Source organism: Netta rufina, assembly GCF_964035555.1.
Source record: "Netta rufina genome assembly, chromosome: 1".
Taxonomy (NCBI): domain Eukaryota; kingdom Metazoa; phylum Chordata; class Aves; order Anseriformes; family Anatidae; genus Netta; species Netta rufina.
The window spans coordinates 1,698,343-1,725,608 of NC_140123.1; the positions used below are offsets into that span (position 1 = coordinate 1,698,343).

Below are 27,266 nucleotides of genomic sequence, written 5' to 3' on the forward strand. Positions count from 1 at the left end.
CTTCTAGGGAGGTGTTTAAGATCCATTAACTCATCAGGTCCTTCTGATGTATGCTTGGAAAGCTCTTCTGTCTTGGCTCTGCCTTTTATCTCCTGAGTCTTCAGATGCTTACATTTTTTTTTTTTTTCTTCTCATGGACTTTGTAAAACTCCAGCAAGCCGTTCAGCCCAATTTCATGTGTAAGAAAAATAAAAAAGCATGGTTTGGTTTCAGCCTCAGTCAGGCAACGGTTAGAGAAGTATAATTAGATTTGTAATTGGAGTGTGTCTTAGACAATTAGTTTCTGTAAATGTGTGTAATTTAGCCCAAAGGAAAGGGTCGGGAGGAACTTGCTGGGAAAGGAGTGAAGGAATAACGTGCGTTATTTCTAGGTCTTAATGCCTGACACAGCTGGAGAGGAGCGTGTCCACCTTGTCTACAAGACCCTGAATTAAACCTCCAGAAGCCCAAGGAGTATTGAAGGAGCTGAGCTGTGCTGTTTGGGATCAGCTCCGATCCCAAAAGGGACGCAGCATCGGACCCGCACGGTTACCTAATGGCAGCCTGGCTGTTTTTCTTTCCCCAATCCTTTTGTTAGGAAAGGGGGCAGCCGTTCAGCCTCAGAGGTCAGCCCAGGAACGGGGGCTGCTGCTCGCAGCCATGTGTTACTCATTTGCTCGGCATTTTTGAGGCCGCTCATTACAATAGCGTGCAGCTGCGAGTTCCCAGCCCCTCGTTTCGGGGGTAGGACTGAAGGGTAAGAGAGAAACGTCAAAACCTCTTACTGGAATCGCACCACACCACTTGCACATGTAGTAGGGGGAGCAGGGAACGCGTTCCCAGGCCATAAAAGATCCTGCATCATTCCTACAACCTTTCTAGCTGTAGGAAAAACAACTCAGAGTCCGAAAGAACTGATCAGTGGGGCTCGGGATCGGCTGCACCTGGCTTTGACCGTAATTCTCAGCCCATTATTTATGGTTCCCAGCCTGCGCTGTGTGTGCCCCACGTCCTGTCTGCACAGATGTTGGGGCTGGTGATGTATTTCATGCAGCTTCTCCTGCAAGGAGGCTGGCGGCACGAGCGCACGGCGTGGCGGTGGCTGCAGCACCCGAACGAGCGGCTTCTTATTTATTGCGTCGTGCTTTAATAACAGCAGCAGGCCAATGGTGTGATTAACAGCCAGAGTCCGAAAGCAGCAGGCTAATAAAACGGCGTGGCTTTCAAGCAAAAACCTCAGCTCCTCACGGCTGGGCACCGGGTAGATGGTAGCTGCTGACCCCGCTGTTATTCGCGACCCGCCTTCGACCAACACGTTTTAAGAAAGCGTTTGGTTGAGGCTTAAATAAAACCAACAGCTAGTAATTAATAGAGCATATCGAGTTGAGGTTTGATATATCCCAATCGTGTAAAAATTGATAAGCATTTTCTGCAGAAAACGTCATCAATCCCTCTTGTTTTAATTCTTCCTGCTAGCGAGCGCTCGAGGTGTTTCTTCTTTTTCCGCGGCAAATAATAATAATAATAATAATAATAATAAAAAAAAGCCGTAACCTTTTCTATCACGTATCTGATATTTTATAGAGCAATCACAAAGGGTAGTAAATTGAGTAAAACATCCTCTCCTTGGCAGGATTTCCCTTCTGACTAAATTCAATATGAACAAAGAGGACAAGGGCAAATAACTTCACTTATTCAGGTCATTTTTCATAAGAATCATAAAAGTTAGATAGAAAAGGCCTATTAGATTATCTCGCCTCTCTTCCATCTTGCCAGCTCCGGCTTGTTCTCTGCAGTAACCTTGTGAAATTTCCCTTGTCCGAGTGGAAGGAAGATAATTTGCCGGCTGATGATTATTTTTTTTTGAGCGGAAGGGGATGGATGGATTTCTATCTGGGTTAGCAAACGTTTTTGACACTTCTCGCAGGGCTCATTTTTAACTCCTACAGCTGTCTTCCCTTCAGGAGCTCTGTGCTACCTCTTCCGAGCACCCTGATCTTATCGGGAAGCCTGTTTCCTCCTCTTTGGCCCAGGTTTTTATTTCCACCCCGTTATTCTAGTTGTTCAAGTATCGGAATAACCCTCAGGCTATCTGTAACAATTTCACCCCATTGTGCTCCTGCCCTTCAAGTGCTTGCCAGGATTAGTGTAGGAACAACAACTGATTGTTCCTCCTGCAGAATGGGGAATGTTTATAGTGCTCTTCAGATTAAAATAATTTAAAATCCTCTTAAAGATATATATTTCCCCCTAGGAGAGTTACCAGAAAAGTGTCTACGAGTGCTTCAAAACGAGAGCAGCAACAATCTTCCACCCCAAAAAAACAATCAGACAAATGAAGCCTGTTAACTAACGGTGAAAGAATGTGAGTAATTTGATAGAAACTTCTAAGTTAGGTAAATCTGAAGCTTGTGCTGTGCAGCTTTCAGTCACAAGCGTGTTTAATTCAATTCCTACGTTTTAATTGCTCTGCAGCTAACGAGCTCCTCAGCGCTTGCCTGTAAAGGTAGGAGTGGAACGGTTTAGACATTTGTTGCTCTAAATTACGGAGGTTTCTGTAGCATCAACACGTCCAAAGCAATGCTAAAATTGAGAAGGGCTTGGAAATAATTCACATACAGGAGGTGAACCTGCTTTTCTGCCAGTTAAAATGGACTGAGGACGGAACCAGTGGTTTCTTCAACCATCCCCGTGTCGTGGTCCTGTAGAGGTCCTGGTGAAAGGAAGGATCTCATCTTTCCATCGACATCTGCCTGTGACTGTTCAGGGAACGGGGACGTGCCTCGGGACGTGCCTCGTGTCTCTGGGAAGCAGAGAATCTCGGTGGTTTGATGCCCTGAAATTTTTTGGCACAATTTTGGGGTGTACACCATGCGGCGCGATCCTCTGCCAACAGGTCCGGGGACCACACGCACGGATCTTAATCCCTTCAGTATCTCAGCTGTAAATGGTTTGGGGGTGAATTTTAGAGGGAGAACGAGGGGGAGGAAGGCATCCAGCTTCCAGGAAATAAGGTGCTTGGTTTTAAAGTCCTGGCCTGTCCCCTTCTGGCACCCTGTGTTTGGGTCTCTCCGGCATTACTCTGGATCTTTGCTTAATGGTAGGAAAATCAGGCAAGTCTATAATTTATCGACATGAAATGTACTGGGTTTGGCAGTCGTTTGATGCTTCCCAACATACAGCAGCCCTTCCCCTGTCTCCAAACCTGGTTTCCCCCAAGCAGAGGGTCTCTCTTGGGGTATTTCTGCCCTTCAACATGAATTAGGGACTGCTGCGCTCCGTGCCAGCAGGCAGTGGCTTTATTGAAGTGTTCCTTTTCTGGGAGAGCCGTTTAATTGTGGGGTGGAATGAAACTGCGACGTCCTTTCTCTCCACCCTCCGTGAAGTACATGTATGTAAGGGTTACCTTGTACAGGCTTGCGATCAATTAATTCTGTTTGCAAAAACGCTGTAATTACACAGCTCTCCTGCCAATTTGGCACGGGAGGAGGAGTACAGTCTGAAGCGGAATGCTTTCCCCGTGAAAAGTCTTTCTGGGCTATTTTTCTGTAGCTCGAACCTATTAATCTGATGGGCAAACCTCTTTAAACCCTGAATTGCGTGGCTAGCAGCACGCAACGCTTACCTGGAGGGGATTTATCTTTTGGATTTCTTTCTTTATTTTTTTTTTGCACAGGCAGGAGAAAAGCAAGCTGTGTGCCACCGAGAGCTGCTCGGGTCGTCCTCGTCGGGGGGCTGGCAGGCTGCAGTGACCTGGAAGGCGCCCAGCTGGTGCGTGGCCGCACGGTCCAGCCCCGTTCCTGCTCCCCGTGGCAGCTGCTTGATTCTCCTGCCAAGGAGAGTTTCAGGGGAAAAAGAAAAAAAAAAGAGCTAACAGCAAAGGAAGGAATTGTTTAGAGTATCGGCTCTAAACATAGCTGGTGATGGTGATGGCTGGTTCCATTTTTAGCCCAGCTTTGTAAAGAAATGAGGCTCGCGCACCAGCTGCTAGACTGCTGGCTCCTCGCAGGTTTTGGGTCAACTTCCACCATGTTTGGGTGAAAAAATAGCTTCTGCTCCAGGTTTTGGCATTTAGGGGCTGGTGACATTTGAATTAGCGCTGCCCCTTCAGGGGAAGGGCAGCCCTTCGAGTGCAGCTGAGGTCTGTGGAGGTGAGGAGACGTGGAGGAGAGATGGGCTGCTGCAAGCAGGGGCTGAGAAACGGAGCAGAAAGTGGCTGCAGGGAGGTGGAAGGAGCAGGAGCTGCTGTGGTACGACCCCAAGGGTAAGAATAAAAATGAGGGGAGAGCAGGACCCCATTGTCCCACCACTCGGAGGGCAGCCTCCGGGGTGGGGGCCACCAGAAGGAGCCCAGCTCTGGTCCTGCAGGAATATTTGTGGGGTTGTGGCTCCTTAGGGAGCTCTTCTGGCCATGCTGCTTGGAGCTAAGGTCACAAAGCGATGGTGAAAGCATGTGAACGAGCAAAAATTTGAGGAGAGGAGCATCAGACAGCACCTTTACCTAAACCCAGGTGGTGGTGGAGTCTTGCAGGGACTGCCTGAGTCCTCCTGGTTTCTCTTCTGTTCCTTCCTGCTCTGTTCCTCACCATCCAGCCCGTGAACTTCTCCTGCTAAGCCCTGGCTTGCAAAGACCACGTTCTCCTCCTCTTTCCACCACCAGAGCTGCTTTGCAGGCAGGTGGCCTGGTTCCTCCACCTGCAAAAAAGCCAAAGAATTGTGTATTTAGAAATCATTTCTAATCTGGAGAATCAGGGTGCAGCACGAGCTCCGCAGAGGACTTTGTCTGGGTTCTGGCGGATGCAGAGGAACATTTTAAGGGATTCTTGAGACTTTCATAACAGGGCAGCAAGCTGCTACGGCTGCAAAGGATTCCTTAAGATGCCCTCTCACAGTCTGCTGGGAGCTCTCAGCAGAGAGAAGTGAACTGGTGACCTGGAAAAAGAAAATGAAGGAAGCAAGATTAGTCTGCTCCGCAGGGAGCGCCATCATGGGATTTATTTTGATTCTTGTGCAGGTGCCATTCTGAAAGACTTACAGAGCGAAATTCTCCGTTTTATGGTCAGGGAGGAAAAAAAAAAAAAAAGCATCTTTTTGGTATATATTTTTTATATAGGGGTGTGGGGAAACTGGAAGTGCTTGGGGGAGGCAACCTGAGTTCAGGCGCTTCAGTGAGCAGCGGTGCTGCCGGTCTGCGTGATCTCTAGTGATAAAACCCGTCCTGGGAAACGTCTGAAATCCAGCATCATGAAATATTTAGCGGGCAGTTCACCGCTAATGGGCTCCAGGTCGGCAGCAGGAGCACGGGCTCAGCAACCGAAGGCTCTGCGTACCGATGCCGAGTTGCGTGAGACTGATTTTTATTTTTATTTCTGTTTTTTTTTCTAATTTCAGTGTTTGTCAAAAGCAAACTCGGAGTGCAGCAAGGGCAGGGTTTCATCAGCGAAACCCAGCAAAACCTGATTTTGTTTTTCCCAGCTTGCAGGAGGCCTTGGCTGTGGTGCACAGACCGTATGCAGAAGCGAGTTGTTGTGTTTTTTTTTTTTCAGCAGTAGATAAATTGATGTGAGAAAAAATACACAGTATTGATTTTTCTTTTCCTGTGGCTTTTGAGAGGTTGTTAATGCAGCGAGTACACAAGAGCACTCATATGTCTGTCTGCACAGTAATCTCTAATAAATTGACTTTTTTAGAAACCATTTTTAGTCTGTATTTTCGGTGACTTGATTTGTGGAGTAGATGATATCTCCTGGCACATAATTACTCATTTTGGGGTTGTGTAAAAGGTTGGAGGATAAATTTTGATGCATTATCCGGAGCTCTAAACATCTCTCCTATTACTCACACAAGTTTTTCTCTCTGCTCTTCCCTGTTGGAGTTGAGCAGCGAGGTTTTGGGGATCTTTTTTTTTTTTGCTGGTTGGAAACCCTTTATTGTACAGACACTTCCCAGAGCTGATTCTTGGGTGTTACATGACTATAAGGGCGATGATTTATACCCAAGGAGGCTAAATATTTCTTAGTCTTGGGGCTAAGTCTTAGTCTTGGTCTTAGTCTTGGCACTGCAACCTTTTGGTTCTTGCTTTCTTTCGGGAAAGAAATGAAAATGTGCAGCAGGAAACGTGGCAGGAATCGTATTATTGGTGAAATGTAAGCAGTTTGATAACCCACAACAGACTTTGACATCGAAGGAGCCGCCAGTCCGGTGGTGTTAATGACTTGAGGATGCTGAGGCAGGCAGTGGGCAGATGCAGATATTCGGTCACATGAGATGTTTGGCCGTGGTTCGGCCATGTCATGTGTTGGATACCCACGGGAAGCACTTCAGGGATGGATGACCAGGTAGGGTTTGCTGTCCCAAGCCTTGCCATGTCTTCCTGTTTTCAATTCTGTGCTCTTCTCGTGGTGGTGCTCGAGGTCCTGCCAAATCACCGATCTCCACCTGGAAGCCCATCCATAAGGGACACCCACTGCCTTGAGAACCTTCAAAGGCTTACAGGTTGATTTTTTAGGAATACGTAGCGTTGCCTGGGCTTAGAACTGAGCTGGGACCAGCTGAAGCCAGACCGATCTGTTAGCTGCAGAACATGGATCCCCCCAAAAAAGATGAAGGAAAAATGCCAGTGCTTCTGCCCCTGGTAAAACGTGGAATATGGCTTTCATGACATGTGCTATCATCAAAACTTCAAGTGATGCAGTTAAGTCCACCTTATCTCTTTCCCTTTCGTGTTCCTGCATCAAGAAGGAACCAAAGGCTCAACCTGGGATGCTTCGGCATCTTCAGGTCACCCACACCTCTTGACAGAAGCTGCTTGAAGTGCAAGACAACAAAGGCTTCAAGAACCCAACCCACTGATTGCTGAGAAAGAAGGAAAACTGGTTGCTTTTCCAAACCTGTGCTCCTCTGGGACATCTACTCTCCAGGCCACAAGCAGACCTTTTGCCAGGTTCAATTTGGCCTTATTGCATGGGATCATTTTCTTCCCACTAGCCAGGGGCAGGCAATCTGGCTGTGAGTACCACTTGCACACAGCAATAAAAGTCTGCAGGCTCTGACAGAGACCTTTTCTTATTGCTGGTGCAGAAGAGGAGTAAGACAAAATATTTCTGCAGTGTCCAGATAATTTTGGTGGTGGACAGGCCTTCAGAATAGCCACCGAGCATACCTGGTAGGCTTTACCCTCATGCATCTCTCTAGCTTCACGTTTCTAAATGAATATATTCAGGACTCCAGCTGATTGTACCAAAATGTCCATTTCGTTAATTCACAAATTAACGTTATTGGTACCAGATGGGAAAGTGGGCATTTTTCTCTCCTGCTTTCTCCCTTCTTGTAATCTTGGATCCAGGAGACTGAGTTTTAGAGCCTTGCAACTTACCTTCTGTACACAGTCAATTACACTCTTTACATTTTTGTAAGGAGATGCATTTTTTTCCTATTATTTTATTTTATTTTTATTTTTTTGGACTCGGATGTGTTTGTCATGGGGAATTCTGTGAGCAGAATTCAGCGAGGACGGAGCTTCTGTCTCATACGCTTTCCTCCAGTGCTTGCACTGGGTTCTTGGGCCCTGCTTTGAAGTGCTGCCTGAAGATGCTTCCAGCAATATTATGCAGGAATGTTATTTTACACGTGTGTTTATCCACCACCGCCCGGCGCAGACGGGGCTGGTTGTTCACCCCTTGTTATTAATACTGCTCTGAGAAATACATTGGAATTAATACAAAGCCTTGTAGTTAAAAATGGAGCGTGCTTGATGTCTGGAAAAGGCTCCGCTTCATTTGTCCTTTCCCAAGAACCCACAAAGATGCGTTTTTATGGCTATTGGTACTTTTGAATGAACTTTTTTGGAGGCCCTTTTGTGCTTTAACAGGCAAATGCCCGACCTGTATGCCTTCTGTTTTCCTGCACTTGTCCTGTACGATCCTTCACCTCTCTTGAAGCTGTTCTCGCTCCAGTGCATGTTCATCTCTGTTAAGGACCACCACTTTTTGTCATCTTTCCCTGTTTTTGAAAGTCTTGATGCACTGGATGCAGTACTCACCATCAGAGTGTGAAGGACACAAGGCTGAGCTTCTGGTATCATGTTTTTTTTTTCTTCCAGGACTCAGCTTTGGTAGACCAGTAAACCACCAGAGTGGTGGCAGTTCTGTGCATTACTTTCTCCCACCTGGCTTTTGCTTGGTATGCAGCAGTAAGAAGTGCTTTGTATTTCTCTGAATTGACCCCAAAACCAGGCTGCAGAAGGTCTCATGGGGCCAGGATAGCAAAGGTTGATGCAGAGAAGCCAAGCAGCCTTCCCGTCCTGACTGATGGGATGTTACATCAGCCTGGAGCACCTATTTTTGAGACATAAAATTAAATTTCAGACTTCTAATTCTTGCGACTTGGTGGCATTTCTTTTTACATTTTTTTTTCCTGAAACGCTGATTTTTATTTTTCACTTTTTATGTACTGTTTAGCAGGTAACGGCTTCCATGGGAGGGCCGTGCACGTTTGTGTGGCAGGCTTTTTATTGCGGCAGGCTTTTAGTAGGTCAAGCAAGTGCACATAGGGGGCTCTTAAAGTGGACTGCGAAATCATAATTTGGCTTAGCTTTGTTTTATCACTGCTTTGACAAATCTTTTTTCTCCCCTTAGATTGCAGCTTCCTAAGCAGTGCCAGCAAAGCAGCAATGAGCTGCCAGCGCTGCTAACTTCAAGTGCAGCACGGAGTGTAGTTAATTCAGGTGGTGTTTGTGCAGAAGTGCTTGCTTTTTACAAACACTTATTGCCGTATCTCTTGTCGACGGTACCTTGATGGTGCTGGGATGGGGATGAGCAGCTCTGGGTGTTGTTTCCTTAGAGGCATTGGGGTTTTCCACGTGGTCTCGGCCAGCATCCTGCGCTGAGGTGGGTGGAAAATGGGTTGCAGAGGTCGGTGGTTTGATGGAAGCTGAGGTTGGTTGTGTGTGGCCTCCCTGAGGGATGATTTTTGGGACCCTGAAATTTTAATGTCTTTCTTAAGAGCTTGGGATGGGGTGGGATGGGATGAAGCTCTGTGAAATAGTGGATGTTGCTGAGTTGGGAGCAGTGCTTGTTGTGCTCAAGGGCAGGACTCCTGCTCGGAAAGGATTTACCAAGCTGAGGAGTAAATCTGATGGAAACCCAACCAAGGAAAGGCAGGTGTGGAGTCATGAAATCCCAGAATCATTCAGGTTGGAAAAACCCTCCAAAATCATCTGCTCCAACCACCCCCTACCACCAATGTCACCACCAAGCCCTGTCCCCAAGCACCACGTCCAACCTCTCCTTGAACACCCCCAGGGACGGGGACTCCCCCACCTCCCTGGGCAACCCGTCCCAAGGCCTGACCGCTCTTGCTGAGCAGAAATGTCTCCTCATTGCCAACCTGAGCCTCCCCTGGCACAACTCGAGGCCGTTCCCTCTGCTCCTGGCCCTGGTTCCCTGTGAGCAGAGGCTCCAGGGCCTCGATGTCCTTCTGGGAGTGAGGGGCCCAAAGCTGAACCCAGCACTCGAGGGGCAGCCTCAGCAGAGCAGAGCCCAGGGGGACGAGCACCTCCCTGGCCCTGCTGGCCCCACTACTCCTGACACAAGCCAGGATGCTGTTGGCCTTCTTGGCCACCTGAGCACACTGCTGGCTCATCTTCAGACGTCCTTCCCCTTGGTTGGAACAACCCCATGCAAGAGGCTCCCTGGCACAATGAGGGCAGTGAGGGGCTGAGGGGAGACGAGCAGGAGCCTACAGGTGGCTGCGGGCTGGAGCGTGTGGTGTTAGAGCTGGGTCTGCCCCATCTGGAGAAGGATCCTTGTTTCTGTCTTTTCTGCCATCACCTGGAGGGCGGGTTACAGGGAAGATGGTGTGTGGTGCTCGGAGGTGTGCGGTGATAAGATAAGGGGTGGCAGACACGAGCGTGATATGGGTTACGCAATGGGGTGAGGGGAAAACAACCACAATCCCTGAACTGTTGCCTGAGGAAACACGGGAATCCCCATCAAAAAGGTTTCTAAGAACAGGTTTCAGAAGCACATTTGCCAGGAACAGCTCCAGTTGTTCCTGCCTTGAAGCAGGGAGCGAGACGAGGGCTTTTTCCCCGTTCTCCTTTTCCCATAATGGGCCTGTGGGAGCTCCATGAAGAAAGTCTCATCTCTGCTCCTCAGAAAACAAACAAAAAACCTGATCCAAAATAAACCAAACCCCGACACAACCCACAAAACATCCCAAAAATGCTCTGCACATCTGTATCTGTGTTATTGGTACTTCCAGAACTGGTCGGGCTCTTCCAGCGCGTCAGGCTCTTTGCGGAGACCCCGGTCTACAGGACATGAAAACCTTGGATCCAACTTGGAAACCACGAGGGAAGGATTCGTTCAGGCTTCTTGCTGCACAGCGAAATACAAACAGCCCTCCTTCCCTCCCTCAAGAAACATTCGAGCCTATTTGGAGGAATAAAAGTGCAGCGCAACATTTTAGTCGTAAATTGAAGATTTCCAGCACCGTGTTGACTTGGAGCATATGTTAGCGAAACGTGTCCCTGCTTCGCAGACAGTTTTTTGTGCTGATGCTGTGGCAAGCATGTTTAAAACAAGCAGGGGGAGTGTGCTGCCGGGAACAATCCAGCGGTGATGGTAGGGTCATTCAGATGACTTAATAGGTCTCTCTCTTTTTTTTTTTAGCTATCTGTATTAAGTCAATGATTCATCTAAATGATGCCGAAGGGAGTTAATTGTTATTATCCGGTATAAAAGTTGCCAAACTAAGGGTAAAACTTGCAGGGTAGTGCATGAAATAAAATGGAGTTATGATTTCTGGAAGCCTGAAGGGGCCAAACCTTTACCCCTACCTACAGCAGGAGCTGAAAATGTTGCCATGAAATGGGAACGGAGGAATTTTGGAGGCCGAGGTTGGGAGGTCCTGGCACGTTTGGAAGTTTTGGCACGTTTGGAGGTTCTCCAAAACATGCAGCAAAAAATGAACGTGAAATTAAGCTTTCTCCCCGACCTGGGTACGTCTCCGTTGCCCAGATCTGCAGAGGAATTTAGGAATTTGACTTCGTTGGTTCAGTGGGAGTTGAGCTCCTGAATATCTTTGAGGGATTAGGCGTCTATGTAATGTGGTTTATTTCTTATCTCTACAAGAAGGGCACCGCTAACGTTCTCTCTTGCAGAAATGTTATAAAGAAAATCACTTCAGATGTTTTTTTTGTGGTCAGATCTGGTGAAGATGAGGCTCCGTGGGTATCTTAACGAGGTAGGAACGGGTTTGGCTCAGAATATGATCTGTAGGCACATTTTCAGGGCTGTTTGGAGATGAATTTTAGCTTCTCTGAGACAGGGCACATCACGGGTGTTGAGCAGCCAGTCAGGGCACGTATGAGATGGCAGTGCTGAAAGTAGTGAAACTCAGCACTCTTGGTCACTAAATAATTAATAAGGGATAATTTCTGGCCTGCTCAGTGACCTGGCTGATTGCACGTAATGCAACGTGGCGGTACAGACTTGAGTGCTGTCTGACTTGATCTTTGCTGTGAGGAGCTGGTAGAGGACCAGTAAATAATTCAAGTCCTTAGCAAAAGCTGTTACAGGGCTGGAAGAAAGCTTTTTGTTTTTCTCTTACGTTATCAAATATTTTAAAGGTTGGACGTGGTGCTTAGGGACACGGTTTATTGGGTGACGGCGGTGGTAGGGGATGATCCTGGAGGGCTTTTCCAACCCTGATGATTTTGGGAATCTACATTTATTTATTTTTAATCCTTCTGCAGTACTCGGGGAGGCGAAACACTTGCACGTGTTCGGGGGATCCTTGTGATCCGTTCCAGAACTGGGGGATATTGCTCTAAATTTGGGCTCGCTTCGTCACTGGCACTGCTGCTGTAAAACTCCGCGTGGCAAAGGGAATCAAGCGGAGAAAAATTAGCTCTGTGGTGACAGCTGTGGCTAATGACTTCCCGAGGAAGGAGAGACTGGGACTGCTTTAAACAAGTGCTTAATAGCCCCTAGTGAAAGAAATGTTGACTTAACTGGCTTTTAATTGCTTTTAAGCTTATTTAAAAATGAGTTTGTTATTGAAAAGCAATCAGTCCTTGAAAATTTGTGGCGGGCTTTGGGAACACCTTTATGGAAAAGCAGTTACCCACCTTAACGTTATTTTTATGGCTACCTAATCCGTGTGCCTGGCTCCATAAATTACTTGATTAAATGTTGTTCAGTGCAGGGATGCTGCTCAAGTCATCGTGTGTGCGCTTCGGGCATGGTGGAAGACAAAAGATCTGATAAATGGTCGATTGCTGCTTATGGAAACTTTATGGATAAGTGAAAAATCACTTTTGTGAATCACTTTTTCGACCAGAACTCCTTCTCCCAAGACGTAGCATGGCAGGATTGGGTGTAGGTTCTCGAGACAGAAGGGTCGCTAGCAAAATCATTTGGTCAAAATCATCTGTACTGGCAAAACAATGATTTCCTCACTGCGCCTTGGCTGGCTTTTCAAATGGAAATAACTGAGAGAAGTCTCTTCATCAATACGGCAATCTGCAAATTGATTTTGCTGTCAGGAGGACGGCGGAGAACAGATCACAGGCTGCTTTATGTGGTTGTATTAGCAGGACATGGAGACGAGATCAAGGTCTACTTGTAATGGGTAATTTCGTTGTGGAGTTTGACTAGAAGCCCTTAGGTGGCTTGACAGGACAAAGGATGGATAAAACCATCAGGACTGGTGAGACCTGCTCTTGTTTTATCTCACTGTCCATAAACAGAGTGTTCCACTTGACAAATAAATGTCGAGACCACTGAGGGACTTCATCCAGCACCCTCAGGGCATGGTAAGGAAGAGTCAATGAAAACCAGGCTCTAGAAGCCAAACCTGAGAGTAAGTTTTAGGGACATCTTCTTGTAAATTTGTGGCATGGGCTCTTTTAGGAAAAGTGTACCTGCTCAGAAAGACTTCATGAAGCTTTACAGTTGGACTCGATGATCCTTGTGGGTCCCCTCTGAGTTGGGATTACTCCATGTTGCTAAGCCCACCACGGGCTGTGGATGCTGAATTTAATAGCAAGGTGCTGAGCGTGGCTGTATTGCTTCCCTGCTCTCAAGAGGGCCACAACATCAAGTTGGAAGTGGCAGTAAGTGAAAACTAAGCCTAAAGATCTGGAAAAAAATAATAACAGAAGGTTTTCCTTTGTCTTTGTACTCTATAGATACCTTAAAGGAGGCTGTAGCGAGGTGGGGGTTGGTCTGTTCTCCCACATTCCTGGTGACAAGACGAGGGGGAATGGGTTAATGTTGTGCCAGGGGAGGTTTGGGTTGGATGTTAGGAAGAACTTCTTTACCTAGAGGGTTGTGAGGCATTGGGATGGGCTGCCCAGGGTTCAGTCACCATCCCTGGAGGTCTTCAAAAGACGTTTAGATGTAGAGCTTAGGGATATGGTTTAGTGGAGGACTGGTTAGGGTTAGGTCAGAGGTTGGGCTGGGTGATCTTGGAGGGCTCTTCCAACCTAGATGGTTCTGTGATTCGGTCTTTCCTTTCATCTGTGGGCTCAGAGATGACTTTGGATCTGTGCTGGATGGCTCTGAAGCCTTCCCAGGGCCTGCACCTGGGACATAAAGAGTTGGCCGAGGAAGAAAAAATGGAAGAAAGTTGTGATGGATGAAAGAGGTGATGCTGATAGTTGGGATGACAGCTGAAACACCTTGCTCCTGAGCTCTGGCTTCACCCAGCCTCCCTCCTCAAGGCTGGAGGACTTGAGGCTGAGACCTCTTTTTGCCATCTGGTTGGAACTACAGCTGGGAGTTGTCTCTCTTGGCTTTGTTTTTGTGGGAATCCGTGATACGTGGATTCTTGCAATGCATTTCATGTGAGAACGCCACTGAATGGCATTCAAACACACGTGGACTTTTGTCCATACTACATTTTATTTAGCAGCCTCCAGAGAACCTGGCTGAATCGCTGTCCAGTTGCACTCAGACCTTTAAGATCTCAGCACCTTCATTGCTTTTTGTTTATTTTAATGCATTTATCTACAGAGGGACAACAGCTGTAAGGATGTTGAGGTGGCCTGGCTGGAATTATTGCGGTTTTCAAGGGCAAACCAAAGGTAATATTTAATGTTAAGGCCTCCAGTTTTTCACAGGCTCTTGGCAATGGTCTCTTGATATTTAGGGAGTTGCTATCTCCAGATGATAATTTTCTGCTTTCAAAGCTGCATCTTTTAAACGATGGTAAACACGTAATGTTTAATGTCTTGAGAGGATGAAATCCGACCTTAGAGATCCTGGAGGACTGTGCAAATACGAAAGGAGCTCTTTATTTCGCTGTTTACTGCTTTAATACCAATTTAATAACCAGGATAATTTAAATATGTGTTTGAACCCTACTGCTAGGCAGCGTGTCGAGCCTTGTTACTGCGATAGAGTTTTAGAAATGCAAGAAGAACCTTTCTTCAAAGATGGACTGACTATATAAGCTGAAAGTAGATTAATAAACCAGGCTAGAGCATATGCTTAGAATAGCAAATGGCATTAAAAAAGGGAAAATTGGGTGTTTGAATAAATGTGTTTGTCTCCAGTGTGTATCTTTCTGGATTAAAAAATGAAGCAGGCGTAGTAACATTTCTTTGCAAACTGGCACATTGGAAAGACTGACCTTAGAAGAAATAGTCTTTTTTTTTAAGATGGATTTAAATATAAATGCAAACCAGATCTCGCTTTGTTTATTGAAGTTTTCTTCATCTGGGGATGAGTCCAGATTGGAATAGCTGCCTTCAATTTCTCAAGCCCACCAGTGATGCTGCCGTGTGGGATCCCAGGTCCTGCACTTGGGGGATCCTCTTTGGGGCCGACATCCCAAGCAGAACAGCAGCAGGAGCAGGCAGAACATCACTGGGGTTTCACCAGCAGTTGTCTTTTTACCAGTCTTTGCCTCTAAAGACAACTGCTCCAGTTTGCCCATGGATTAGGCTGTTATTTTTTTATCAGTAAGTGGCAGAACAGTGCAAACGGGGATGTGATTTACCTCGTTTCCTAATCCTGTTCTGCCTTAAACTTCGTGAGAAAGGAAATCTTAACACTACAACAGAAGTGATGTCAGAGGGAGGTGTGGTGGGCTGATATTCAGCAGTGAACGCTGATATTTATCACCTCTATTTCCTTAAGGCTGCAGGCTGGGACGATAGGATGATCCCGAAGGATGGATGCTGCCCGACTTGGCTGCTTTTAATGGCTTCTGCTCTTTTCTTACCTCTCAGTTTCACCCTGATACCCTGTAGGTAAAAAACACAAAACCACAAAAAAAGAAACCCAAACCACACAGGAAAACAAGCAAACAAAAAGAAAACAACCCGAGGTGTGTTTTCATAGTGTTTAATACCTGTAATGGTAGAAGGCCATCGCGTGCCCGGGGATGGAGAGCGTGCACGGAGGCGTGGGGCATCTCCTGCGTGCTCTCCAAGCAATCCTGCTCGAAATGCTTCCCATTTTTTCCATCAGATCCCACCAAAACGCTTTCCCTCGCTCAGCCCTGGCTCGAGGAGCTGTGCTCCTCCTGCTCCTCCTCGGCTGCCTCTTCCCACCTCTGAGCTACCTCGCCGGTGCCGCTGCAGCTGCCGGAGGGGCCATCTGGCGAACCAGCTCAGGCAACAGCAAAAAAAAAGGTTATTTTTAACCCAGATCAGTTCTTAATCTGGTTTGCTGCACGGCCCCTTAACAGTTGCGATGGCACGAGGATGGCAGGCAGTTTTGGGGGAGGAAACATGAAAAGCCCCATGGAGGTTTCCTGTGATGTGCTTGCTCTGTGTTCCCAAATTATTTCTTTCCATGCCTTGCTTTCCTGCTAGGTAGTGCCATGGATGTTTTTGGCTTCCGATTCCTTCAGGTGGATTTCATTTTATTTATCTATATCTATATATCTGTGTATCTATATATCTATATATAATTTTTTTGCCAGTACCACCAGTTTCTCAGGGATTATTTATTTACTTATATATATGTATATATGTATATATATGTATATATTTGCCAGTACCACCAGTTTCTCGAGGATTTTTAAATTTTCATTCGTTTATTATTCTTTTTATGCATCCTGAGAAGAGCTAATCTCTGCTCTGCTCTGGATAACCCGTGCACCTTCCTTAACATTTCACCCCTTTATTCCCGAATTCGGATACTGAATACACAAAATGCTGTGACAAATATTTCTGTGTGGTATTTCCTTGCTCCCAGCTTAATGCCACACCTGGGATTAACACCTTGAAGCTGCAGTCTGTAGTTACTCGCTGTTGGAGTGAAGGTTTCACGAATTAGCTCTCAGCCGTGCATCTGAAGAGGTCGGAGCCCTGTCAGCGCTCGGCCTGATGCCCGAATAGATTGCCTGTCATGTTCTCCTTAATCCCTCTCCTTTAATGCCACGAAGGCTTGTAGGAGAATGTTTTCCTCGGCTTTTTGTATTTTTCTGATAGAGATATAGGGCCAGCTGAGGCTGCTCTAGCTGTAAATTATATTTTTAGTTTTTAAGGTGATTGCTGCATTTTCCTTTTTCACGCTGTTTTTTTTGTCCCGTTTTCTTTTGACAATTCAGTATTGTCCGTGGTGCCATACGTTGTTTCAATCAACATTATTTTTCTCTAATTAACTTATTTCTTTCACTACAAAGTTGTCTGTGACTTAGAAACCTCTAAATGTCCTAGAATATAGGAACTGTACAAGAGAGGGAATAACAAACCCGGAGTGCCGTGGTTTCAATACTTCAAGAACTGCTTTTGACAAATGGATGAAAGCAGGAGGTAGGCAAGTGCTGGCACCTATTTCTGTCATTTTTTGGGATTTTTTCCTGCCTGGGATTAGGAGTGGTTGAGGTAGGGACACAGCTGGGTGCAGGAGGCTCTGCAGGAGCGGAGCAGAAGGGTGGTGATGCTCCAGGACAAAACAGGGTGCAGGTATAGGAAAGGGATGACATGTCCATCCAATATTATCCAATAAATTTTACTTATTTGAGCCCCAAAGTTCCTTTTCTGTGGATACTGAGGGTTAAACTCAAGGTATTATGCAAAAGGATTTAGGTAAGGTGCATGCTTAGGTGCCTGGCTCTGCTCGAGCATCGTTAGACCTCATCCAGCTGGATTTTTAGCCCCTAATGTTTTTCCTCTCCTTCCAAAATCCCAGTCTTGGTGAGTGTCCTGATGGATGGCCGTGCATTTCAGGGTCTCAGTATGGTCTTTGAGACATAAAATTGGCTCACGAGGGAATCTGTGCAGTGCTGTCCGACTGAATAAAGTCATTTCCTTGGCTGTAGATTTTTTTTTTTTAACCTTCCAGCATGTCAGACACTTAGCGAGTGTTTTTATCTTCACTTGATAAGTTGTGGAGAGCATTTTTAACTGAATCGTGCTAACACGAGTTTATCGTAGCAATCTGCAATCTCCCAAGGCGAGTTTTTTTAATCAATACCTTCTAATTAATTCTTAATCTATTTTATAATCCACGTGCCCAGCTCCTGCCACTGGAGCAGGAGGTCATAGGAGGGGGGAGGAGGGGAACAGAAGGAAAAATCTTCTTTCCCTGCCTGAAACACCCCTTGTAGTTGATGAAGATATTAGGCAGCAAGTTCTCTTCCTAAATAGCTGCAGTAATCTTAGGCAACATTAAAGGATTTGAACTTTTTCACACCAAGAAGAAAATGGGAGGGAAGGGAGGACTTGGGGAGTAAGCTGCAGGAATCCTTTGTTAGGTTTCTTTGCTCAGCTCGATAGAGGTAATTTGCTTTAAAAGCTCGAGCATGTAATCTAATAATTAGGAAATTAGAAGTTAATGGGAAACTCGCGCGAAACGTATTCTACCTCGGCGCTAATGAATTTATTCAGCAGGTTTGGAGCAACTTTGGCTCTCCAGAGAAGGCGTGAGAAGGGGTGGGAGGAAGGAGTTGGAAGAGCTTTGACCCTAAACCGAGGGCTTTCCACGTGCAGAAGTCTGGCACTCCAGCAAAGGAAGGGAAAATCTGTGTCCACCAGCTGAAGAGAGAAGGCTTAACGATGCCTTTCCCAGTTTTTTTAACGAGCTGAACAATGAGTTAGGCTTGCCAACAGCCAGGAAAAGAAGAATATTAACACTATGGGGAGGAGAGCCTCCTCCTGCCCTAATGCTCTTCGCCAAGGAAACATTAATAATATTTATGGGCTAGTGTTTGTGGCAGGATAACTAATCCTTTTGGTTATGGGATGGCTCGGATGAAAGCTTGGGCTAGCTCCTTGGGGAGGGGCACACAAATGCTTCAGGTGTATGCTGAGAGACTTTTACACATTGCCCAACGTAGACTTGTAATTAGAAATGCAGTATTCCCATTTTTACATCTACCCCAGGCTCCTCACGTGTCGTATTTTCCCTCGTTAGAATACATTTTTTTGTCCAATTCTCTAATAAATGTCTTTCTGCTTCTACCTGGAGGCCTGGGTTGGGCCTGGCTGTGTTTCTCTGCAAATCCAGGTAAATTGTACACGTGTGGCAGCCAGCCTGACTGCTGGTCAAGAAAAAAGCAGAAAAGGAATAAAGGAAAAAGAACCAAAAAACCCAAAACCCAACACCGAAAAGGGTGACTGTGCTGAGTCGGATGGGACCCAGATTGTTTTTTTCTGTTTCTTCCTCGCCGCAATTGGACTCATTTGTTTAATTTCACAGAACGGTACTGGAGCTTTTTGGAACTGAAACTGCAGCCCACGTCTTCTTGATAAATGACTGTGTGTATTCCTGGAAGGAAGTTAAAATGGGGCTGTGTTATATTTGGTGCCTCCCGAAGCACCGAAGCTACTCGGAGAACAAAATGTGCTCAAAGAGAGCCTAATTTGCCACTGCAGAGCTCGATGTGATGAGACCTGTCAAGGCGCTAGAATTCACTTCTCCCTTTTCTCTCCCTCCTGGAGGCTGCTTGCTGATGAGTTTTAGGGCTGGTACCCACTGAACTGGGAGGCCAGAAAGACAAATCAGGAAGCCTAAAGCCACGATCAACTTCCAAGCAACAAATATACTTGTTATAAGGTGAAAATACAGCAGGAAAGTGCCCGCACAGCAGCTGGATTCCTCCAACGTGGCACCAACCTTTGACTTGGTTCCTCGGAGCCATCTCGGATGGCGTGGTGGGGTTTTCCTCTAGCAGCTGATCCCAGTGAAAACCTTCCTGGAGCTGCAATCAATATTCTGTGCCCGTTTTCTCCCTGTTTTTTTGATTGAAGGGGAGCTGAGGCTGAAAGAGTGGTTAGTGGTAACGCAAAAGGGTTTCATGGAAACCTCTCGGTCCTGGGTTGATGGAAATAAAGAAGCCGGGCAAGGCTGGAAGGGTCCTGGGTTGCGAACTCAGAAGGAGGTTTTCTGTGCCTCTGCCTAATGCAGAAAGCATGTGGAGCTGCTCGGGAGCCTTTTCTGTGCTGCGTTTTGGGCTGTTTCATTTTCAGTTCTCGGAGTTTCTGTCTCAGCTGAGATGGGAGGGGTGTTGGAGAGCCGTGTAAAGCTTTGTTTGCCCAAAACCTGTTTAGTCTACAGTCCTGACAAATGGCTGGCTGGCGAGTAATTAAATAAAAGATCAGATTCCCTTCTTTCCTCCGCTTATGAAAGCCGAGGAGAGCCTGGTTGTGATTTTTATCTTCTTCTGATGCTGTTTGTTTCTAGTTTCTATGCAAACCTGCAGCAGGATGTCAGGAAAGGAAGGACGTGGAGGTGATGGAGCCTTTGTGCAAGTTTTCTGCCCCAAGTCCCAGACCGTATCCCTGTAGTGTGTCCCTGCAGAAAGGTGTCGAGCCTTGGAAGGATGCAAATGTTGAAAATCTGCCACATTTCATCCTGTACCTGTAGCGCTGCAAAATCAGTTCTTTGAGTTTTTGGGGGCTCCGTCCTCTTCCTCTTTGTATCCTGCAGCTCTGCATCTGTGCTTTCTGTCCTGTGGGTTTGCTGGCAGAGCTTCACCCCTCTCCTCTCTCTCTCTCTCTTGCAGCTGAGGACTTGTGGAATGCTGTGAAGACTCCCACTGCCCCGCAGCCCTAGGCAGATCACCGTCGGGATTGTCTCCACCCGAAGGAAGTTCGTCCACGAGAGGTAGCGATCGATTTGTGGTCTTCTGGTTGCCTCGAACGCTCGTGTTTTGGTTTAAATATCCTCCAAACAACTCCCAGACCAAAAAGATTTGGGGGAATAGGGGATGGGGAACCACAAGAGCAAGTGCAAACTGGTGAAAAAGTGTTGGTGTTTGGTGTGGCTCGGAGCCTTGTCTATGTTAAATGAACTTCCATACAGGATCACATTAGATTTTAAACTAATTATGTGATATCTGGGTCAAGAAATGCAGAAACTGCAACTCCAGTAATGCTGCGTGCTTAGCGTGTTTTATTGTGTTGATTTATAAAGTTAATAAGCCCAGGGTAATTAGCAGGCTGGAATAAAATGCGCAGTAGGTACATGCTGCTCCTGTAAAGAATTGAGAGGGTTGCTTTTTTCAGTGTTTATTAGTCTTAATATCATCTTAGTAAATAATTAATTTTTGCTTTGTATTAAGGCAAAAGATACTGCTTGTGTTCGCTGGTGGGTTGGCAGAAGGGGTGATTCCTGGTATAAATTCCCTGGTATAAATTTCTATCATTTGCCTGCAGGCAGTTTTCTACCAGCTTATATTGCAGCCTTTCATAAAGGAAAGGTAGAAATAGTTTTAAAAATAGTTTTAAAAATAGAAACTTCGTAGTGTCATGTTGTCTGTAAATTGTTTGGGGCTGGTTTTATCTTAATTGTTTCTTTTTTGTTTGATGTCTTGCATTGTGAACTGGTCAGGTCCTCTAGGCATTTATGTATAAGAAGATGTGTTATAATAGGGGTATAACGTGATATATAGCTGGCTATTAAATATGAGCACACCACTTCAGGAAATCCCTGAGCTGTTCCAGGCTGGAAAATGTGCTGGGCAAGTGTCACGGCGTGGCTCTCCCGTGCTTGCATTTTCCCCAAGGTGTTCTCAATTCTGTTGCTGCTGCAGAGAAGAAGTTGGGGCAGCCAAAGCGTTGACCTGACCCACTCCAGCTGTTCTCCTGCAGAAGTAGGGAAAACACATTGTTGACATTTTTTATTCCCCTCCCCTTTTCCATGTTTTTTTGCTGATTGCTTAGTAACATAAACTGCCAGGCTACCCGCTGAGTGTTCTGCTCCCACTCAAGGCAGATTTGCCGAAAACCAGCTGTGGGCAGACGACAGCAGTGCTGATGGATGCTCCCCGCTCTCGGATCCGCCGCGTTACGCACGCATCAGGCACTCAGGCATGCAGATCACCCTTGTCTTCCCAATATTTTAGCCTGCAGAAGTGCCACAGCCCATCCCTGCCCTAATTAGATGCCTGCTTTTGGGGTATGGACAAAAGCAGCCTGTTGGTTTCTTCCTCTTCCCACCCTCCTCAACTCCACACGTCTCAGGTGGGATGGGACAGAAAGTGCCAAACGCTTCAGAAAAACTTGGCTTTTGGCAATCCTGCAGCAGCAACAACGACGGGCCCCTTTCTGTTGAATATCAAGCTGGAAAAAAGGATAAAGGTGGGGAAAAAAGGGGCTTTGGTGCTGCTTCCGTCCCCTTTTCCTGCACAAGGAGACACAGATGGGGCTGTGCTGCTTCTGCAGGGTCAAAGAAAGAATTGTAGGGCTGCAGGAGGACTGGAAGGTAGGGAGGAGGTAGGGGTGGGGGCTGAATTGCTGAGAGATTGGAAAAGTGATTGGAAAATTGATGGAAGATGAGGAAGACGAGGTGTTTTTCAAAATGAGAGCAAGGTAAGTGCTGGCTTTGTATCAGAAACAGAGCTGCTGGTCCTGTGGCTCTGTCCGATTCAGCTCCAGATTTAAGAAGCTTAATCTTCAGCTTTGTGCTCTCTGGGTGTCTGAGCTCCCAGTGGGCTCAATGAACATCCTGGGGGAGGAATTGATGGAGCCTGGGGAAATCTGGCCGTGAGCTGCCAGCTGCCTCCTCTGGCCCCATGGGGAATGCCCTGCCCGAGGGTCTCTCCGTTTCGGAGATTGACTTTTGGGTGTCTCAGTCTTGGGCTGAGCCTCCTCCTTCGAGATTCAGGACAGTAAAAAGTGCTCAGAAATCAAAAGATGGAAGAAATTCGGTCAAACTCTTGATGTGTGTGTGTGTGTGAAGTAAACCTCGTAACTTGGTTTACTTAGGTTAGGTTCTTTCCTGCTCGGGAAACAACCCCTCATCCCCTTCCCCTGACAAATCCTAAGGGGAATACCAGCAAATAAATAGTTAACTGTAATGTGGAAAGTCCTTGTGTACCTAACAATACTTCACTTATCTGTGCAGTAGCCTGGTTTGGTGTGAAAGTTTTCTTTTTATGTTATACAACGTGCCTGAATGGCATTTGGATGTGGCCAGGTGCACTTGGGCTTCCTGGAGTTGCTCCCTTCACCTCAAAATTTCAGATCTCACCTGGAAAATTTCTGGCCTTGAGTCTTGGGACCACTCGTGCCAGGTCTGTGGGGTCCTCCTGGGAGTATGTGTGATATGGGAGATGGTTTCCGGAGAGCCAGGCTGTGTAGGGCAGGGGGATCCTATGGGACATCTGAGAATTGCTGGAGGGCTGAAGGGAGAGGGCCACAAAGATGATACGGGGCCTGGAGCATCTTCCCTGTGAGGAGAGGCTGAGAGACCTGGGGCTGTTCAGCCTGGAGAAGAGAGGATTGAGAGGGGATCTCCTCAGTGTGTATAAATATCTGAGGGGTGGGAGGCAGAGGGATTTGGCCAACCTCTTTCCAGTGGTCTGTGGGGACAGGACAAGGGGCAATGGCCACAAAATGGAGCCCAGGCAGTTCTGCACCAATATGTGAAAGAACTTCTTCATGGTGAGGGTGACGGAGCACTGGGACAGGCTGCCCAGGGAGGTTGTGGGGTCTCTGGAGATATTTAAGGCCCGTCTGGATGCCCACCTGGGCAGCCTGCTGTAGGGAACTGCTTTGGCAGAGGGGTTGGGCCCGATGATCTCTGGAGGTCCCTTCCAACCCCTACAGTTCTGGGATTGTGATGGTGACACCAAGGACAGCTATTCGTGTTCCCTTCTTTCCTCTGGGAACAAATGGGTCATATTGGAACACTGTTAATGTTTTAAAAGGCAGCTTCTGTCTTCCCAAAAGGGAAGGCTCAGAGGGACGCGGTGGCTCAGAGGGATGTGGCAGCTTTCTTTCCTTGGGGACACTTCTTTGGCGGTGAGGGCAGCTCAGAGGAGCGATGTGTCCCACCACACCACGTAACTCACCCCATGATGAGCGCGAGATGTGCTTGGGCACCTGGCCAGGATGCTTGCAGGGAGCAGGAGCAGCTCCATCAGGTCCAGTGGATGAAACAGGAGAGTTGGATGCTCTTGGTTGATGGTGGAGAACATGGGCACCCTTCTTCCTCTTGGGCTTCATCTCCTTCATCTTCCCGTGCTCCCAGGGAGTCGTGCCATAGCAAGGCATCTCCTAAATGTGCCTCAGCTAGATCCTGAAGGTGCTGGGTTTGGGGTTCCCTTTCTTCACTCTCCCACGGCAGTCGCAAATAAAGGTGTGGGAGGCTCCGGGACCTGTGGTTACTTCGCCCATCCTTGCTTCATGGGAATTTTCACTTCCTGAAAAGACTTTTGTGCCTTTCTGGACAATGTTACAATGCTGTTTGTGTCAGAAAAGGGCAGGGAAACCCCCCTCCAGTTCGTACCCAAACACACTGCGATAGGTTACATAGGGAAACCTTTTCCTGTATCTTAAAATATGATGAATTTATGAAGAGAATTTCAGCTGAAATTAATATATTTAATGAATGCAGTGAAGCATGCTTGCAAATACTTTCCTTATTCAGTTCTACTTCCTTAAGAAATTCTCTTTTAAACATTTTTGCCTCGGTATTTTGGGGTGGTTGCTCACCAGCTGATGACACGAACATCAGCTATGCCTGCAGCTAGAGGGATAAGGAGGGAGCCATCATTAGGAAGATGGCATTTCCCAGAACGAGGGGAGAAAATCCAATGTCAAAAACTGATTTATAAAACAAAAGAAGGTTTTAATGAGACTTACTGACAAAAGCAGCAGAGAGGACCTCTGACACCAGCCTTTCCAGGACGCTCAGGACTGAATTCCTACTGCTGATCTCTGAGTTTATGTGGCATATTAAATTGTGCTGTAGCTGCTGCACCAAGGTAGGAGCAGAGCGCCCCAAAAAATGTCTCGTCCATCTGCTCAGCCAGAAAGGTGAGGTTAGGGTCTCTTCTTCTTTGAGCCTAGGAAGTGAATCGTATCTATATCGCTTCTTAAAAAATATGTGTGTCTATTGAAAGCTTCGTGGCCCCGGCTTCTTTTTGGGCTCACGTTTAGTGTCAGGCTTTTGAGTCATGGATTTCCAAACCAACACAAAAACGGAGATGTGCGTTCCACAAAACAAAACCCCAACCACGTCTCTTCAGGTGCCACGCCAAAACCAGAGCAGCATGTGATGGAGAAAATACGGAGGGACCGTGCCAAGTAAGTGATGGCAGGGGATCTGCTCGAGCACCCCTTTTCTGCTCCTGCTGCAGCCATGTGGAAGCACTCCCACTTCTTGAAGGCCACGAGATCAAGGTGGGACACTCAGCATGACCTCCACACCTCTCCGTAGCTCCTTCCACATCTCTGCACTCACAAGGGCCCTGCTGGGGCTGCTGGTCCTTCCCTCAGAGGTATAATTTACCACCTCCTCCTGGTGTGCCAGCCTTGTTTGTGCTGCTAAACGAATGTTCCCTGCGCCCAGGCTGCAGATAACGCTGCTCGGTGGCTACGGTGCTGCTCCATCTACCTGCTTCTGATTAAGCACGTTTGAATTTGCGCCTTTGGTTAATAAGCTGCACCTTTCACGGGTTCTTTTGTTTGCTCCTAAAAGCTGCGTGTTCTGATTTATAGTGCCAAAAGGGGTAAACTGACATTAAAAGCATTAATTAGTCTTGGTTGACTGCACAAAGAATGGAGTTGGTGTGAGCCAGCTTTTGATTTAGCCCTTTGTGGGCCTTTGATTTTGCCTAAGCTTGTTAAAGGGCCTAGATCTCTGGCTTTTTCATGCTAGATTGTATAATTAGGGTTTAGTGTGAAATAGTGATTTGGGCTTGAAGAGTGAGAGCCCTGCGCAATTATAAGCAATAAAGTTGTAAAGCAGTTGGCCAGAACTTTACATGGATTTTAATAGAGCAATGTTCTTTGTTAACTCCTGGGTATGATAACGTCATTTGCAGGAAGGATACCAAAGGATTTATCGTGAGCTTTGGGCACCCTTGATAAACCTTGGAAATGATATTCTCAGGATCCTCGGGTTGGCCCAACGAGCAGTGCTTCAGCAGCATGCCAAGGTAATGGAAGTGTTGGAAACCGTAGCGCAGGTTTCACTGTAGGATTTGATGTTTTTTGGTTTTCCCCATACCTTCACCTGTTCCCAACAGGCTAATGGAAATAGGAATTTAAAAGTCGCAGCATTGCCTGGGCTTTTCACTTGGAAATCCTATGTAATTGCGAGTGTGTGCCAGCGTAGGGTAGTTTCTGTAGGACTCAGCTCTGCCCATCAGTTCTCTATACAGAAGTTTGAAAACGAGTTGAAATAGTTATTCTATATTCAATAGAATAGAATATAGAATAGTTATTCTGTATTCAATTTCTATATGGATAAAAATTGAAATAGTCTATGTAGACCTTCCCTAATTATACGTGTCTGCACCCCTCCACCCCTCCCAAGAAAAAAGGTAGAATTGTGATAATTGCCTCTGGTTTGTGTTTCTGAATTCAGATTTCCCTCTGCCCATATAAAATTTCCTTCTTCCTAAGATATTATCACACCAACTGCTAGATAAAAAGCTGATAGATAGATAGATAAAGTCCAGCTTCAAGGCTGGACTGCATTTGCATCCCAGCTGGCTAACGCTGGCCATCAAGGAGCTACCCCTTGCCCTCAACGCTATCTCCACTGCTGCCTCCAGTTCCTTTGTGCAGCAACAGCCACCTGGGGTGATGCTGGCAATGCTGACCCACTGCAGAAATGCTTTTTAAACCTGCAGACATCCACGGACCTGGGAAAATCTACGCCTTTCCCATTGCTCACAGAGGATTTTGGGTCCTAGGTGAGAGGGAGCGGTGGGATGAACCTGAGTTTCCTCAGCTGGGCAAAAAGTGCCTTTGGTTTCGGGCACATCCATGTTCATAAAGGCATGCTGCTGTCCTCTGGGGTGAATGGTGTCTTCCCTCTGAAGTTATCTGACGTTCTCTGTAGGCCATTTCAGGGTTTGGCAGTTTTAAAAGCCGAATAGTGGGTAATTTCCTTCCCCTCACTGTTGATCGTAAGCAGAAACCCCACAGCAGCTGGAGGCGTTCCCTGCAGGTAGGTGTGAGTGCTGGTTTTGGTCCAGGCAGGTAAAATCCTCCAGGCTTTGGGGATTTGGGCACACTGCGAGCCCTCATCTCCCTTGGGATGTCCCCGTGCCCACCTCGTAAACCTAAGGAGGACTGTTCAAAACGTGTCCTCGTGCTACCTTTTGGCACCATGGCTGAGATCTGGTAAGTGAAGGTGGAAATGAACCTCTAATTTTTGACACTTTAGCAAAGTTATAAGGCAACACCAGGATGGGATTTGGGATTTTTAAAAAACATTTTTTTCTCTGGTTCAGAATCCTTGCTTGAATCCATTTATGGCTTGTCTTCCCTGGCTGTCACGGAAAATGAAAATTTTGCCATGGCAAAGAGCTGTGATTATCATTCTGTCTGGTCCAGTGAAGGGTCGGGGTTAGAAATGAACCTGCATTACTTGTTACATGATAAATTGGGATTGCTTTTCACTTTTTTGGGCAAGTTGTAATTTAAAAATTGGACAGCTGTGCAAATTGTTACATCTCCAAAGATTTAACCACATGTCAAGCGTGTACCCAGGCTGATACCACAGCTTTCCAGACCCTTTGTGGAGCTCCTATGGCAAAGGGGCCGTGTCCGCATCACCCCGAGCTCTGAAACGGGCAGCTGGGAGCTCACTGCTTGGGCAGCACTTCTGCCTTGTCTTGGAAATGGTCAGGTGCCAAAAAGAAGCACTTTCAGAAGAGGATGTTGCCATTAAAATAAAAAGCACGGCCTGCCCAGTGCCTGTCCTAGTGCTGGCAATCGCATGTGCTGCTCCACCACCAAATTAATCTTTGTTCCTGGAGGATTTTTGCTAGCGGTTGCCTGCTGAGTATCATCCTCTTGCTCATTAACATCGTTGTTTCCTATTGTTTGGGCTTTTTCTTACACAGTGTAAACAATTTCTAGT

The 27,266-nt window shown here is 46.7% G+C and overlaps 1 protein-coding gene across 3 annotated transcripts in view; it reads left to right on the plus strand.

Annotated features, from left to right (window-relative positions):
• The window catches only part of FAM168A (family with sequence similarity 168 member A), a 163,865-nt gene that overhangs the window by 27,232 nt on the left and 109,367 nt on the right, over nucleotides 1–27,266 (plus strand). For all 3 annotated transcript variants that reach the window (XM_084305999.1, XM_084305998.1, XM_084306000.1), the window contains exon 2: nucleotides 19,948–20,048. The gene's annotated coding sequence lies outside the window, so the exon portion shown is untranslated. The remainder of the gene's footprint in view (nucleotides 1–19,947; nucleotides 20,049–27,266) is intronic.